This window comes from Canis lupus, chromosome 1, assembly GCF_011100685.1.
Source record: "Canis lupus familiaris isolate Mischka breed German Shepherd chromosome 1, alternate assembly UU_Cfam_GSD_1.0, whole genome shotgun sequence".
Lineage (NCBI taxonomy): Eukaryota > Metazoa > Chordata > Mammalia > Carnivora > Canidae > Canis > Canis lupus.
The window spans coordinates 75,684,332-75,700,784 of NC_049222.1; the positions used below are offsets into that span (position 1 = coordinate 75,684,332).

At 40.5% G+C, this 16,453-nt stretch overlaps 1 protein-coding gene across 1 annotated transcript in view; it reads left to right on the forward strand.

Annotated features, from left to right (window-relative positions):
* Positions 1 to 15,907, forward strand: part of SLC28A3 (solute carrier family 28 member 3) — a 77,415-nt gene extending 61,508 nt beyond the window's left edge. The window contains exons 19-23 of the transcript XR_005354058.1: positions 7,412 to 7,525; positions 8,050 to 8,127; positions 10,385 to 10,465; positions 11,890 to 11,970; positions 15,475 to 15,907. The gene's annotated coding sequence lies outside the window, so the exon portion shown is untranslated. The remainder of the gene's footprint in view (positions 1 to 7,411; positions 7,526 to 8,049; positions 8,128 to 10,384; positions 10,466 to 11,889; positions 11,971 to 15,474) is intronic.
* Positions 15,908 to 16,453: the final 546 nt, after the last annotated feature.

Consider the following 16,453-nt stretch of genomic DNA (forward strand, 5'->3'; position numbering starts at 1 on the left):
CTTTGGAATTAAGCACCTTCTAATGTACAGAAGAAAAAACACTCAGAACCAAGATGATCATCCTCTAGGACCCCTCAGGGAGACTACATTCACTCTCCACTACAGCTTCCTCCCAACTACCATTTCCAGCCCTTTTTTTTCTCTCTCTCTTTTCCTTTTTCTTTTCTTCTTCTTTGTTTTTGGTATTTTATTTTAACTACTTTGTTTTACTATTTGTTTTTCACTTTAGAGATCTCATTTTATTTTGTTGTGTTCTTTTTGTTTAATTTTTTTGACTGCTTTGGAATCATCTACAATGTATTTAATTTAGGTTGTGGTTGATATTTTTGAATCAGCTTGCTCATACAGCCACTATGCAATGGACAAAATGACTAGAAAGAAGAATTCATCACAAAAGAAATAAGCAGAACAATACTCTCTGTCCTAGAATTACAGAATTAGGATTTAAATACAATGTCAGAAATTCAATTCAGAAGTATAATTATAAAGCTACCCGTGGTTCTGGAAAAAGCATAAAGGGTTCTAGAGACTTCATTATTACAGAATTGAGATCTCCTCAGGCCAAAATTTAAAATAGATTAAATGAGATGCAATCAAAACTGGATGCTCTAACTGCTAGGGTTAATGGAGTGGAAGAGAGAGTGAGTGATATAAGAGGCAAGTTGACAGAAAAGAAGGAAGCTGAGGAAAAAAGAGAAAAACAATTAAGAACTCATGAGGAAAAGCTTAGGGAAATAAATGATAGCTTGAGAAGGAAAAATATACATCTAATTGGGATTCCAGAAATGGCTGAGAGAGAAAGAGAGGACCATAAAGGATATTTGAATAAATAATAGCTGAGAACTTCCCTAATCTGGGGAAAGAAGCAGGCATTCAGATCCAAGAGGTAGAGAAGACCCTCCCCCAAATCAATAAAGATCATTCAACACCTTGGCGTTAAATACTGAAACTTGCAAGTTTCAAAGAGAAAGAGAAAATCCTTAAAGCAGTGAGGGACAAGAGATTTTTCACTTATATTGGGAGAAATATCAAATTAACAGCAGACCTCTCCACAGAGCCTGGCAGGCCAGAAAGGTCTGGCATGATATTGACAGGGTACTAAATGAGAAGAACATGCAACCACGAATACTTTATTCAACAAGGCTGTCATTCAGAATCGAAGGAGAGATAAAGAGCTTCCAAGAGGCAGCTCTGAAAGAGCTAGGCAGAAACTGAAAGAATATGTGACCCCAAAACCAGCTCTGCAAGAAATATTAAGGGGGACCCAGTAAAAAGAAAGAGGGAGCCCAAAGAAACAATCCACAAATACAGGGACTGAATACATAATACAATGACACTAGATTCATATCTTTCAATAGTTAGTCTGAACGTAAATGGGCTAAATGATCCTATCCAAAGACACAGGGCATCAGACTGGATAAAAAAGCAAGACCCATCCATATGCTGTCTACAAGAGACTCATTTTAGACCTAAGGACACCTCCAGCCTGAAAATGAAGGGGTGGAGAACCATTTACCATTCAAATGGCCCTCAAAAGAAAGCTGAGTTAGCAATCCTCATATCAGATAAACTAGAGTTTATCCCAAAGACGGTAGTAAGAGATGAAGAAGGACACTATATCATACTTAAAGGGTCTATCCAACAAGAAGACCTAAGAATCATGAATAGTTATGCCCTTAATGTGGGAGCCACCAAGTATATCAATCCATTATAACCAAAGTAAAGAGATACTTAGATAATCATATACTAACAGTAGGAGACTTCAACAGGGCACTCTCAGCAAGTAACAGATCTTCTAAGCAGAACATCACCAAAGAAACAAGGGTCTTGAATGATACTTTATCAAAGAGTTTTTACAGATATATACAGAACATTGCATCCAAATGCAACTGAATACACATTCTTCCCAAGCGCACGTGGAACTTTCTCTAGAATAGACAACATATTGGGTCAGAAATCAGGTCTCAACCAATACCAAAAGATTGGGATTGTCCTCTGCATATTTTCAGACCACAGTGCTTTAAAACTAGAACTCAATCACAAGAAGAAATTTGGAAGAAACCCAAAAACATGGAGGTTAAAGAGCGTCCTACTAAAAGATGAATGGATCAGCCAGGGAATTAGAATAGAACTTAAAAGATTCATGGAAACTAGTGAAAATGAAAACACAAACATTCAAAATCTTTGAGATACAGCAAAAGCAGTCCTAAGAGGGAAATGCATTCCAATACAAGCCTCCCTCAAAAAACTGGGAAAAACTCAAATACACAAGCTAACCTTGCACCTAAAGGATTTGGAGAAACAACAGCAAATAAAGCCTAAACCAAGTAGAAGAAGAGCGATAATAAAGATTAGAGCAGAACTCAATGAGATAGAGATCAGACGATCTGTAGGAGAGATCAACAAAACAAGGAGCTGGTTCTTTGAAAGAATTAATAAGATAGATAAACCCTTAGCCAGCCTTATTAAAAAGAAAAGAGAAGACTGATATTATTAAATCACGGATGAAAGAGGAGAGATCACAGCCAATATCAAGAAAATACAAATTTTGAAAATATGAGCAGCTATATGCCAACAACTTAGGCAATATGAAAGAAATGGATGCATTTCTGGAAACTCACAAATTACCAAAACTGAAACAGCAAGAAATAGAAAACGTGCACAGGCCAATAACCAGGGAGGAAATTGAAGAAGTCATTACAATCCTCCCAAAACACAAAGGTCCAGGGCCAGATGGCTTCCCAGGGGAACTCTAAAAAACATTTAAAGCAGAAATAATACCTATTCTACTAAAGCTGTTTCAAAGGATAGAAAGGGAGAGAATACTTCCAAACTCATTTTATGAGGCCAACATTACCTTGATCCCAAACCAGACAAAGACCCCAACAAAAAGGAGAATTGCAGACCAATATCCCTGATGAACATGGATGCAAAAATTTTCACCAAGATACTAGCCAATAGGATCCAACAGTATATTAAGAGGATTATTCAATATGACCACATGGAATTTTCCCTGGGATGCAAGGCTGGTTCAACATTTGTAAAACGATCAACCTGTTACATCACATCAATAAGAGAAAAGACAAGAACCATATGATCCTCTAAGTATATGCAAAGAAAGCATTTGACAAAATTCAGCATTCATTCCTGATTAAAACTCTTCAAAGTGTAGGGATAGGGCAGCCCGGGGTGGCTCAGGGGCAGCCCTGGTGGCTCAATGGTTTGGTGCCGCCTTCAGCCCAGGGTGTGATCCTGGAGACCCGGGATCGAGTCCCATGTCGGGCTCCCTGCATGGAGCCTGCTTCTCCCTCTGCCTGTGTCTCTGCCAGTCTCTCTCTCTCTCTCTCTCACTCTGTGTGTGTCTCTCATGAACAAATAAATAAAATCTTTTTTAAAAAGTGTAGGGATAGACGGAACATTCCTCATACAATAAAAGCCATCTATGAAAAGCCCACAGCAAATATCACTCTCAATGAGGAAAAACTGAGAGCCTTCCCCCTAAGATCAGGAACATGACAGGGCTGTCCATTCCCACCACTGTTATTCAACATAGTACTAGAAGTCCTAGCCTAGGAATCAGACAACAAAAAGAAATAAAAGGCATTCAAATTGGCAAAGAAGAAGTCAACTTCTCCCACTTCACAGATGACATGACACTATATATAGAAAACCCAGGGCAGCCCCGGTGGCTCAGTGGTTTAGAGCCACCTTCAGCTCAGGGCCTGATCCTGGAGACTGGAGATCGAGTCTCATGTCAGGCTCCCTGCATGGAGTCTGCTTCTCCCTCTGCCTGTGTCTCTGCCTCTCTCTCTCTATCTCTCTATCTCTCTCTCTCTCTCTCTCTCTCTCATGAATAAATAAATAAAATTTTTTAAAAGGAGTAAAGTTTTTTTAAAAAGAAAAAAAAAAAAAGAAAACCCAAAGACTCCACCCCAAGATTTCTGGAACTCATACAGCAAGTTGGCAGTGTGGCAGGATACAAAATCAATGCAGAGAAATCAGTGGCATTTCTGTACACTAACAATGAGACTGAAGAAATAGAAATTAAGGAATCAATCCCTTTTATAATTGCACCCAAAGCATAAGAAACCTAGGAATATATCTAACCAAAGAGGTAAAGGATGTATACTCTAAAAACTACAAAATACTTATTAAAGAAACTGAGGAAGACACAAAGAAACAAAGTCCATGTTTGTGGATTGGGAGAATAAATATTGTGAAAAAGTCTATACTTCCCAGAGCAATTTACACATTACATGCAATCCTTATCAACACCTTGCTCTTTCTTCACAGAATTGGAACAAATAATCTTAAGATTTGTATGTACTCAGGAAAGACCCCCAAATACCCAGAGGATTACTGAAAAAGAAAACCAATGCTGGAGAGCATCTAATGCCTGGCTTCAAGCTGCATTACAAAGTTGTGATCATCAAGACAGAATGGTACTGGCACAAAAACAGATGCATAGATCAATGGAACAGAATAGTGACCCCAGAGATGGACCCTCACCTCTATGATTTACCCTTCTTCCACAAAGGAAAGAATATCCACTGGAGAAAAGAGAGTCTCTTCAACAAATGGTATTAGAAAAATTGGAGAGCCATGTGAAGAAGAATGGAAATGGATCTTCTCTCACACCACACACAAAGAAAAAAAAATCAAAATGTTTGAAAAATCTAAATATGCAATAAGAACCCATTAAAATCCTAGAGGAGAACACAGGCAACAACTTGTTTGGACTTGGCCACAGTAACATCTTGCAAGACACACCTGTGAAGGCAAGGGAAACAAAAGCAAAAATGAACTGTTGGGACTTCATCAAGATAAAAAGCTTCTGCATAGCGAGGGAAACAATCAACAAAACTAAAAGAAAAGTTACTGAATGGGAGAAGATGTTTGCAAATGACATATCATATAAAGGGTTAGTACCCAAAATCTATAAAGAACTTATCAAACTCAACACCCAAGAAACAAAAATTCCAGTCATGAAATGAGCAGAAGACATGAACAGACACTTCTGCAAAAAGAACCTACACATGGCCAAAAGCACATGAGAAAATGCTCCACATCACTTGTCATCAGGGAAATACAAATCAAAACTACAATGAGATACAACTTCTTACCAGTGAGAATGGCTAAAACTAACAAGACAGGAAACAATAAAGGTTGGAGAGGATGTGGAGAAGGGGAACTCTTCTACTGTTAGTGGGAATGCAAACTGGTACAGCCACCCTGGAAAACAGTATGAAAGTTCCTCAAAGAGTTAAAAATAGAGTTGTCCTATGACTCAGCAATTGCACTACTGGGTATTTACCACAGATATACAGATAAAGTAAAATTCCGGGACACCTGCACTCCAATGTTCACAGCAGCAAGTTCACAATAGCCAAATTGTGGAAGGACCTTCAATGTCCTTTGACAGATGAATGGGTAAAGAAGATGTGTTGTGTATATACAAAGGAATATTACTCATTCATAAGAAAGGACAAATACCCACCATTCGCTTCGATGTGGATGGAACTGGAGGATATTATGCTGAGTGAAATAAGTCAATCGGAGGACAATCATCATATGGTTTCAGTCACATGTGGAATATAAGAAATAACGAAAGGGACGATAAGAGAAAGGAGGGAAACTGTGTGGGAAAAATTAGAGAGGGAGGCAAACCATGAGAGACTCCTAATTCTGGGAAACAAACAAAGGGTTGCAGGAGGGGATGTGGGTGGGGGGATGGGGTCACTGGGTGACAGCACAAGGAGCACCCAGCACTGGGTGACAGCACTAAGGATGGGGTCACTGGGTGACAGCACAAGGAGCACCTGATAGAATAAGCACTTGGTGTTATACAATATGTTGGCAAATTGAATTTAAATAAAATATTTCGTTTTAAAAAGAACATTTCTGTTTCCCATATGACTAAGGGATTGTGGAAAATCTGGCACAGCTAAGTTACTTCTAATAAATTTGTAAAAGCTTTACAAAGTGTAGGATTTGAACTTCTTAGGTCTTTATCATGAGTATAGTAAAATAATTAAGGGTGTAACTTATAGTTGACAGCTTCTCTTCTAAATTCCATGAGAACAGGGATGATATATGCAGTCTCAGCGGCCAGCATTGCATAAACCATAGCAGGTACACAAAAAAATATTTGTTAGACGACTGAATGAGAACCCCTAAGACCCAGGAAACTATATGTCACATTAAGGGTTGAGAAGAAAGGCTGATAGGAAACAAGAAATGGAGAAGTCTGGGTGGTAGGAGGAGATTACCAACATGTGTATCACAGAAGCCAGGGACAAGAGTGTTTTAAGGGAGAAGTGACCCATTGTGTATAATGAAAACTGGATGGAAGGACATGAAAACCATCAATGGCTCCACCCTCATGACTTAAGCACATTATTTTTTTGTCTATTTATCTTTATAGTCACAATGAAAGAGTCTGTATAATTTCTAGAAGGATAACTTCCTTATCTATTTTGATCCCAATTTCTCCAGGCCGGTAATAATCGAATATTCTACTGCTAGATTCTGCAGTTTATCAAACTTCTATTTGCAAGTTAGGCTATTTTCCTGCCAAACTCTGTCCTTAAACAGTTTTGTTTCCTTGAATTCAGTTCTCATCCTCATTCTGCCAGCCTGTAACCCGTGAAATGGGCAAGAATCCGGAGACATTGAAGCCTTCACACATGACTCAGAAAGCAAACTCCAGTAGAACTTACTGACTTTCTGAAAGCTTGACCCAAAAAAAACCAGTCACCTAATAGGATCCAAAGCCCTTGGCCACCTCCAGTCAACATCTCTGCCAGTTTCCATGCCTCCAATCCCACAGTTCTTTGCAGCCCACTCATCACCACACCACAAATGAAAGCAGATGATTGTCCATTGCTGCTGCACTCCCTGGGTCTGCATTAGAGTTAATTGGTTCCTTTTACAATGAAATGAGAGCCCCTCAACAGGGGGGAGTTTCACTTAATTCACTTACAAATTGTCAGATTAACAAACCTTGGGCACACAGGGAAGCCATGTTCTGCCTTTCCATTTTCCAGACAGAGGAAGTAATTATAGGTCTCTAGTATTTACAGCACGATGAAGAGGACCAGATCCCTCCTCTTTTAGGGTCCCCGCTAAGACTATGCTTTGTGTCTAAGTTATTCTATCAGGCTATAATAGTTACATCTCTCCAGAGGCTGGAGAACTTAGACTCGGGATTTGAACTGGGAAATGCAACCCTGAGATCTGGGGGCATGATTCTATCAAGGGATTCTCTGCTCACAACTGCCTTGGCTCCCAAAGAAGGTGGATCATAGGCCACGTGTGAGAAGCTTCCAAGGAAATAGTCATCCTCTGGGTGTTTATGCTGACCTTTGCATTCATTTTCTAGTAAGATCTATCTCTTCATCTTTCTGCATAGGTTTACTGGAGGCCTGTCTTTTGGGGAATTGGGCTACAATTTCTTCTTGGGCTCTTAATCCTGAGGACTGATCCTGGATTTATGGCTTTTGATTGGTTGGGCCAACAAGTTCAGGTAAGTTAAGTTCAAATGAACATCTTGCCAATAAGTGCTTTTAGTATTTGGATATAATCCTCAAGACATGTCAGAAATAGGTTCAGCTTGACACAGCTGGCACCTCTGGGGCGGGATGAAAGGGACAATCAAGATAGGATAGTGATGTCATGGATGATATGGGGGAGAGACAACAATTATTAAGTAATAATTAAACAGATTAACATATTCTACAAACAAAAATGTAGGTCAACTAATGCAGATGAATAAACCTATTTCTGCCATGTCTTGAGGTTTATATCCAAATTGACACAGCGGGCTCCTTCTTAAGCATCCCAGAGTCATACTGAATGTCACAAACGACAGGAAATCTGTATGCAGTTATAGCTCAAAAATATACTTCCACGCCATCTACTGGAGCGGGGAAAGCTATGAGGATAGTCCTTCCACAACTCACCAGCAAGTTTGCTGGGCTCCTCCTTGGTCGACTGTAACCACCAATTCCAGGTTGTAATGATTGTCGGCTCTTCCTTTCTTTAACTCAGACCTTCTTGGAAAATACTAATGCTGGTGCAGAATTTGTCTTCGGTGACACGTACGCAGACCACTTATTTGCATTTAAGGTAAAACCAAATCCCTTTTTGAAGTAGTTACCTCCTTTCAGGACCGTCTGGGTCTTTATAGACATTCTGATAGAACCTGACCAGAAACCAGATATACACCTGCTGGTCATGTCCTACATAGATAGCACAGCATTGCCTTTTTCCACTTATCTGATTTTATCTGAAGTCCACAGATTGTAAACATTTTCTTTGTGACTACAGCACTGAGAGAAACATCTAGAGGAAGTCAGAAATATACAAATAGTTTTGAGGGGGCTCCTAGCATTGCCTGAGATACTACTGAAAAGACCTATGGGGTAATAGTATCTGTGACATCAGGGAAAGGAACACTTGGTACCTGGCCATGATCGGGCACATGGCCACTGAAGGCTTCTAGGCCCAGGATCAGTGACAGCTCTGTGCTCAGGAACCCCATCAGCCTCCCAACAGGAGACTGCTGCCCACCCACATTCACCTCTGTTCTTCCAGAGCCATTTCCGCACAAAACCTTTCGTGTCCTTCCTTCAGCACAGCAGACCTGGAGGCTGACCCTTCTCCCAACCAAAGGAGGGACATTATTCTCCAGGGGAAAAGCATTCTGGCCTCCCTGCACTCCCACACACCCAGGAAGCACAGTTTCCCCTGTCAAGACCCTGCAAATACTTGTTGATGAGTCCCAAGGATAAATTTGGCTTTTTCTACAGCATTCTTTCTTGCAGTGCCATTGTTTCTATACTTCTAAATTGTTTTCTCACTTAGGGACTCTAAGCTTACCTCCAAACTACCCAGTATAAAAGACCATCTTTTATACTGATTCTTGACTTGTTGATTTTTTAAACTGCTGATTTGATGCTTTGGTGCTGAGATAACTAAGCCATCTCCAAAAGGCCAAAGGTTTGGAAATATGCTGCTATCAAGAATTGAACCTAGACCTGGGAAAAAGAAAAGTCACTGGGAAAGCCTAATTTGCTACTCTTTAGACTTTTCCTGCCCACCCACCCACCCACCACCTCCTCTTCCCCAGAGCAGTGGCCTCCATCCTTTCTGCCAAAGCAGAATCCCTGTGGGAACATTCACGAGATAAGCCCCAATAATTCCCTGAAGCTTTCAGGAAGGCTCTGCTTGCCCATTAAAGCCAATAAAAGCATATAAGTGAGCTCTGAGTAATGGCACAGAATGTCTTTTAATATATATTATTAATAGATTTTTTGAATTAATTCTGTACAAATTGTCCTTGGTCATTCTATGTGTCTGGTGGCAGCTTGTCCCTGGCCATTTAGCTGGAGAACAGAGGGGAAGGGGTACATAGGGGCAGGAGTGCGGAGGGACCCAGCCCACAGCTCTGTGTGTTCTCTGCAGGGTAGAAACCGCTCACTGTGGAAACAGGCTGCATTGAAGGCACCCAAAAACGTCAGGGAAACAGGATCCAAAAAAAGACAATTGTGGTATCACTGAAGTAAACTAGCTTCCAAAGTTCATTTTTTTAGCAATTAAAAAAATCTATAAATAAAATAATTGTTATTTTAAAAGGAGAGAAAATGAGTGGGAAAAATCAGAGAGGGTGACAAAACATGAGACACTCCTAACTCTGGGAAACGAACAAGGAGTAGTAGAAGAGGAGGTGGGCAGATGGATGGGGAGATTGGGTGACATGAACTGAGGGGGGCACTTGACGGGATGAGCACTGGGTGTTATACTATATGTTCTCAAATTGAACTCCAATTAAAAATATACAAAAATAAAAAACAAATAAAAGCTAAACGAATAAGTGCTTACTCTCTGGAAGGCAGTGCACGTAAGCACATATCATGCCATATCTGATCCCTGTAGCCTTTCTAAATAAGAAATCTGAGAGGTGACTCGCACTCAATTTTGACCAGGATATTCTGCTAATGAGGCTGTTTAATATCAGAACTTCAAGAATATCTGCCAGTGGCCTTTAGTTTGTTGATCTACTGGTTACAAATCCCCCCCAAAACTGCATTCCTTCTCTGAGTAACTACAGTAAGAAAACATCATCGCAGAGAAACAAACAAAAAAAAAAAGTCAAGTTTCTTATGAAATATACTCAAGCTTATCCAGAGCAAATTCAAATAAGAGATTATAGATGGGGAAACTGCCTGATTAAAGTGTCACTTGATTCAAGAGGAGTTTCCAGTATGTTGATGATGTTTCAGCAGGGCAAAGGAGGCAGGAGAGAGACCTGATCTGAATCATACGAATATACCAAGGCCGACATCAACTCATGATTGCTTTCATCCTCCCAACTCACCCCCAGGTCCTGCCAATCGTGGTTGTCTTCAGCACCGTAATGTCCATGCTTTACTACCTTGGATTGATGCAGGGGATCATTAGAAAGGTACTGGGACTTGAAACGATTGGGTGACAGGTGTACAGCTGCTTATTTGGGGACAAAGTCTTAAATGCCTTTTATCTAGGTTTTCCCAACATGCCTTTATGTTCATACCAAGATCCTCCATCACCTCCTCTTCCACCCCAAGTTATTAGACCCTCGCCAAAAAATTCTACATGTAGCCATAGAGCAAGTCTCGGAGACATTTAACGGGGCTTTGACCTGCTGGCTATCTTCAGGAAACCTTAGTAATTACTTCTTTGACCAAAGTATTGACTCCAGCAGAGCAGACATCTGTGGGGAGAACAGCACCCTTCCTTCATCCTGGCTGTGTTTCCCTGTGCCTTACACGGAGTCCTGGCTTTCCCTCAGGATGTTGCAAAAGTGGAGACGCCTGCTCTAGTTGTTAGAAGATCAAAGCAAGAAGGGGAAGCTGCTTTGTGTTTCTGAGGGACTTGATAAGCACACACAAGTTTTGTTTTTTTTTTTAAATAAAAATCGTCTGAAAAGTTAATCTCATTCCTGCCACCTCAGCATCTGTCAGTTCTACTAGACTTGTGTTAAATCAGAACCTGAGGAAATGTGTAAGTTAGTGCAAATGCACACTCAAACCAGGCGGTGCATACAGAGATTGGGCACAGCCATAGCCCTCCCTTGATCCTTGTAAACACATAAATGAGAGGGAAGGAGAGACAAAGGAGAAGGAGAGAGAGGGAGTCAGGGAGGCAGAGAGAAAGAATAGCAGCTGAATTCAGAATTTCAGCAACAGTGTAATTTTCTGATTGTTGACTTGAACATTCAGCAGTACTGGGCTCATGTCTAAGCAGAAAGGAAGGACAGAATGCAACAGGATGTCCCCATTCTGAAGCGGGCACCACAGTCTCTAGCGGAAGGGCCAGTGTAGAAGTGGGACCATAAACCATGTTCATTTGAGAGTTTAGCACAAAAGGCCAAACCTCAACTACATCCCACTACTTACTAGCTGGGTGATCTTAGACACCCAGGTGTTCTGTGCCTTGGATTCCTTTGCTATAAAATGGCTATGATTACAGGACCTCTCACAAAGGGTTGTTGTGATCATTAAATTCATTGCCTGAATCAAGAGCTTAAAACAGTGCTTGGAATGCAGCAAAGCTTGTCATGACTGTTAGCAATTATTATAATTTATTACTCTTATACAACATTTTGATAGACAATTGTTTGTATGATGAAAGTATGAATTCAGAGGATATACAGTGACTCAGCCCTACCATTCACATAGGAGGATTTGATGGGTCCACTTTGTAGGCTAAATAACATACGCTCACATTATGCACCAGTGCTGGCCTGCCAACAATTATTGAAAGCATTTTCCTTGAAAGATTTTCATCCCTACTTTGAAGAGTCACATATACAGCTCTTCACTGACTTTGTTCCTTTTCCCCTTTTAGGTTGGATGGGTAATGTTAGTTACTATGGGATCATCTCCTATTGAATCTGTAGTGGCTGCTGGCAATATATTCGTTGGACAGGTAAGTTGTAAAATCTAAAAACAAAACTCCTATTGAAGTGGATAATCTCCCTGGAAAGGAGAATTAAAACTATAACAGCATCTTTGTCTTTTAGTGTCTGGGAAAGGTGTCAAAATAAGGAACCCCCAGCACTGACAATGTCCAGATTCCATAGAAAGAGAGAGAGAGAAATGGTGTATGAGAGAGAACCGTTCCGAGTGTCCCAGTGCCCTAGCATCATTTTGGGTTCTTCAAAGTTTATGGAGAGGAGGCAAGATGCAATCATTTTATCTAAGTGTTATATAGATTCTGTACATATTCTCATCCCATCTTTTCTGAGTTGATTGAATTGTTAGGTCTCAGACCTACCCTTCAGAAGCTACCAGGTCACCCTCTCAAAGGGAGTTCACCACTTATCTTGAGGCTGCACAGATGTAACAGGCAGCCTCACTTTCTGTGGTATAATGCTTGTGGTAAGGAAAAATACCAAGAAAGACTTTTCACCAACAACCCTGCAGCTGTATAAATAGTTGCACTTATTCTCAATGTGTCTGTACTGGCTAACAGACTGTCTTAGATGGGCCTGAAGGAAAATGCCAATAAGCAAAAGTCTTTTCATATTTCTGATCAATCACATGGTTAAATGCTTTGACTGAAGCCCATTTAAGCAAGGAACTATGATGCCAAGGGGTGTCCTTCAAAAGAGCAGCATTCCTAAGGGGGGGATAAGTAAGAAATGGTAATCATCCTCATCACTCAGAATATGTAGCTTCAGGCAAATGGAATTACACACCCAGGAAACAACGTGTGAATGCTTGCCAGCACAGCGTCCCAAGGAAATTGAATCTGACACAAAATTCAAGTCACCCAGAGAAACACATAGCTCCAAATCCAAGGCTTACAACTGCTCCAGGCAGGCTGAGCCTTATTGGTAAGCCCAGTTTGCTAGCCTGGAGGATAGTCTTTAGGAATGAGCCAATACTTCATTCCCTAGGAGTTGAAATTAGTATAATTTTAGTCATAAAATATCTCAGGACTAATTAGAACACCATCTTGACTCGATTACTCCTACCTGCAGGGTAAAAGGGCTCATGTACTGAGTTTCTATTTAGTCCATGAAGTGAAGCTCAACACATTCCATCTTATAGAACAATTACAAATAATGAGGGGAAACTTGTAAAATTGCACACATGCTTCTGTGGTGCTCAACTGAATACTTACTATGCTAAAAGTACAGTTATTATTTATGGAGAGTCCCATGTCGCAGGCCACCTGTCCTCCTTAATGGGATTCAAGCCCTTACAACTACACTTTCTCTAACTCCTTTCCTACCCTAGGGAAAGAGTGGGGTATATGATTCCCAATTAGGAAAGCCCCTGTGGGCACCTGTAACCTGTCCTTGTTATTGATGGTATGTTCTTAGGCGTCTCTATTTCCCTTTGGTGTAAGCAAAGAGGTTTATGGTCGGTCACGATGAAGCTGGAAGATGGGAAGTCACCAGTTCACAGGGCTAGGGCTCGGTTACTTGGGCAATAGTGTTCCAACTTTAGAAAAGTGTACCTGGCCAGTAGACTAGGCTAGTGGAGACTTTATATGAATTGGCCTTGTAAACTCTGCAAACTTTACACATGACTCAATATGCACACTGACGTAGAGTTCAATGAATCAGACATCAATGGTGTGAGTTCTCAAATGAATATGCATCAGAACCACAATTGAAGGCTTGTTCAAACATGATAGCTGGCCCTATCCCCATAGTTTTTGAATCAGTAAGTCTGAGAACTTGCACATCTAGCAAGTTCCCAGGTGATGTTGATGGAGCTGTGGTTCACACTTAGAAATACTGCTTTACATCTGACTCTTGGTTTTGGCTCAGGTCATGATCTTCTATGGGTGCTGGGATTGAGCCCCGTGTCAGGCTCCAAGCTTGTTGTGGAGTCTGTTTGAAATTCTCTCTCCCTCTAACTCTTTTCCTCACACTTGCTCTCTCTCTCTCTCTTTCAGAATAAATAAACTTTCAAAAAAAAAAAGAAATACTGCTTTAGACAATGGAATCTGGGGCACCTGAGTGGTTCAGTCAGTTGAGTGTCCAACTCTTGGTCTCAGCTCAGGTCTTGGTCTCAGGCCAACTATGGAAAAATCCCAATGCCCACCGACACATGAATGGATAAAGAATTGTGGTATCTATACAATAGAATACTACTCAGCCATAAAAAAAAAAAAATCTTGCCATTTGCAACAACATTGATGGAATTAGAAGATATTATGCTAAGCAAACTCAGCCATTCAGAGAAAGACAATTATCATATGATTTCACTCATAGGAGTAATTTAAGAAATAAAACAGAGCATCATAAGGGAAAGGAAGAAAAAACAAAACAAGACAATATCAGAGAGGGAAACAAACCATAAGAGACTATTTAATTATAGAAAACAAACTGAAGGTCCCTGGAGGGGAGAGGGGTGGGTGGACAGAGTAACTGGGTATGAACATTTAGGAGGACACGTGATGTAATGAGCACTATAATTATATAATATTGATGAATCACTGACCTCTACCTGTGAAACCAATAATATGTTACAAGTTAATTAATTGACCTTAAATCAAATTTTAAAAATAAAAAATATAATATGGTATTGCATATGTGAAAGTTGAGAGAGTAGATCTTAAGAGTTCTCATCACAAGAAAAAAATCATAAAAAAAGAAAAAAATCATTACTTATTGTGGTGATCATTTCAAAATATTCACATATATCAAACCACTATGTTGCGTGCATTAAATTAATATAGTGTTATGCCAATTATACCTCAATTTTAAAAAAAAATAATTTTATTGCCAAAGCCCAGACATTCTATGTTCCATTAATCATTTAAGTCAGACTAAAACACTCCCAAAATAAAAAAAGCCAACTGAGAGAGTGTTTGGAGTTGCAAATTCAGGAAGATTCACATATTGAAGATTATTCTTTGCATATCTAGACATCTTTATTACATGCTGAACATTTTGAATGACATATCATAGAGACTCTGGATTTTGTTCTATTCCTCTAAGAAGTGTGATATTTTGTTTTAACAAACAGATGAATTACTAACATGTCATCTTGATCCTATTGAGTCTTGGGTTTTGACTTTGTTAAGGCAGAATGTTTCATCTTTGTTCTCAATGCTATGGCATGTCCCTTACACCTAGGACATAGTCCTTCCTCCTGAGGTGGGCCTTTCCAGTGTCTCAAGTAAGCGTCCACCTCCACTTTAGTTGTGTCAGAATTCCAATAGCTCTCTTGAGTGGCTACTACTCAAATCACGGTTCACCTCTCAGTCCCCAAGAAGCTGTTCCCAGCTGACTTTGCAGAGTCTCATTCCATGTATATACAGCTGAAGATCTGGCAAAGAATCTGAAGGAAGCCCTTACACAGATTTCTGGGGCTAGTTCTCTTCAGGTTCATCCTCTCTGGTACCCAAATCTGCAAGTTCCAGCAGCCTTACAACTCTGACCTTCTATTTTTGTGTCCTTTCCCCAACCAGACTGGTGATTTCTGCTTAGGCTCCACTTCCCTACAGTTTGGAAAATGTCTCAGGCAAAACATCAGCATGGAAGTGAACCTCACCTTGTGTGTTTCTCTTTCCTCAAGAACTGCAGCCCTGGGATGCCTGGAATTAGTTCTTCATCTATTTTGCCCAATTTTATATCTGTTAATGGTAGAAAAGTGAACCTGTTACTCTGTCTTGGCAAGAATTGGAAGTCCTATGAATCTTAACACATCAATAATTTTCATTATTCTAAGAATAACAACGACCTCTAAGCTAAAGCTATCAACACCAGTTTAAAATAAGCCCTGGGGGATGGCCTGGGTGGCTCAGTGGTTTAGTGCCACCTTCAGCCCAGGGTGTGATCCTGGAGACCCAGGATCAAGTCCTACATCGGGCTCCCTGCATGGAACCTGCTTCTCCCTCAGCCTGTGTCTCTGCCTCTCTCTCTCTCTCTCTCTCTCCCTCTCTCTCTCTCTCTCTCTCCTCTCTCTCCTCTCTCTCTCTCATAATAAATAAATAAATAAATAAATAAATAAATAAATAAATAAATCTTTCAAAAAATAAAATAAAATAAGCCCTGGGCTTGTAATGAGAAAATCCAGTTACTCCCCCAGTTCCTTCTCTGCCTCGCTGTCATTTAAGCTCCCTAACTCTCATATTTCAACTCTGTGAAACAAGCCAAGTTACCTGATCACTGATGTCTCCTTTAGCTCTAGCACGTGAAGGTCCTTCTACTCCCATTATGTAATTGGGTTAATGAGAAGTATTACTTCAGGAAACAAATCAGCGGTTCTTTGTAAAGGGAAAAGCCATGTCTGAAACTCTCCATCCATAGGAGATTCATTGGGGATCCAAGCCCCCAGCAGTTCCTCTGTGCTTGAATGATGGTGCAGCAAGCTCCAGGTCAGTACAGAGGGCAGGAGCCGTGAGCCACACAGAGGAACACAGCGTGGTGGACCACGTCAGAATACAG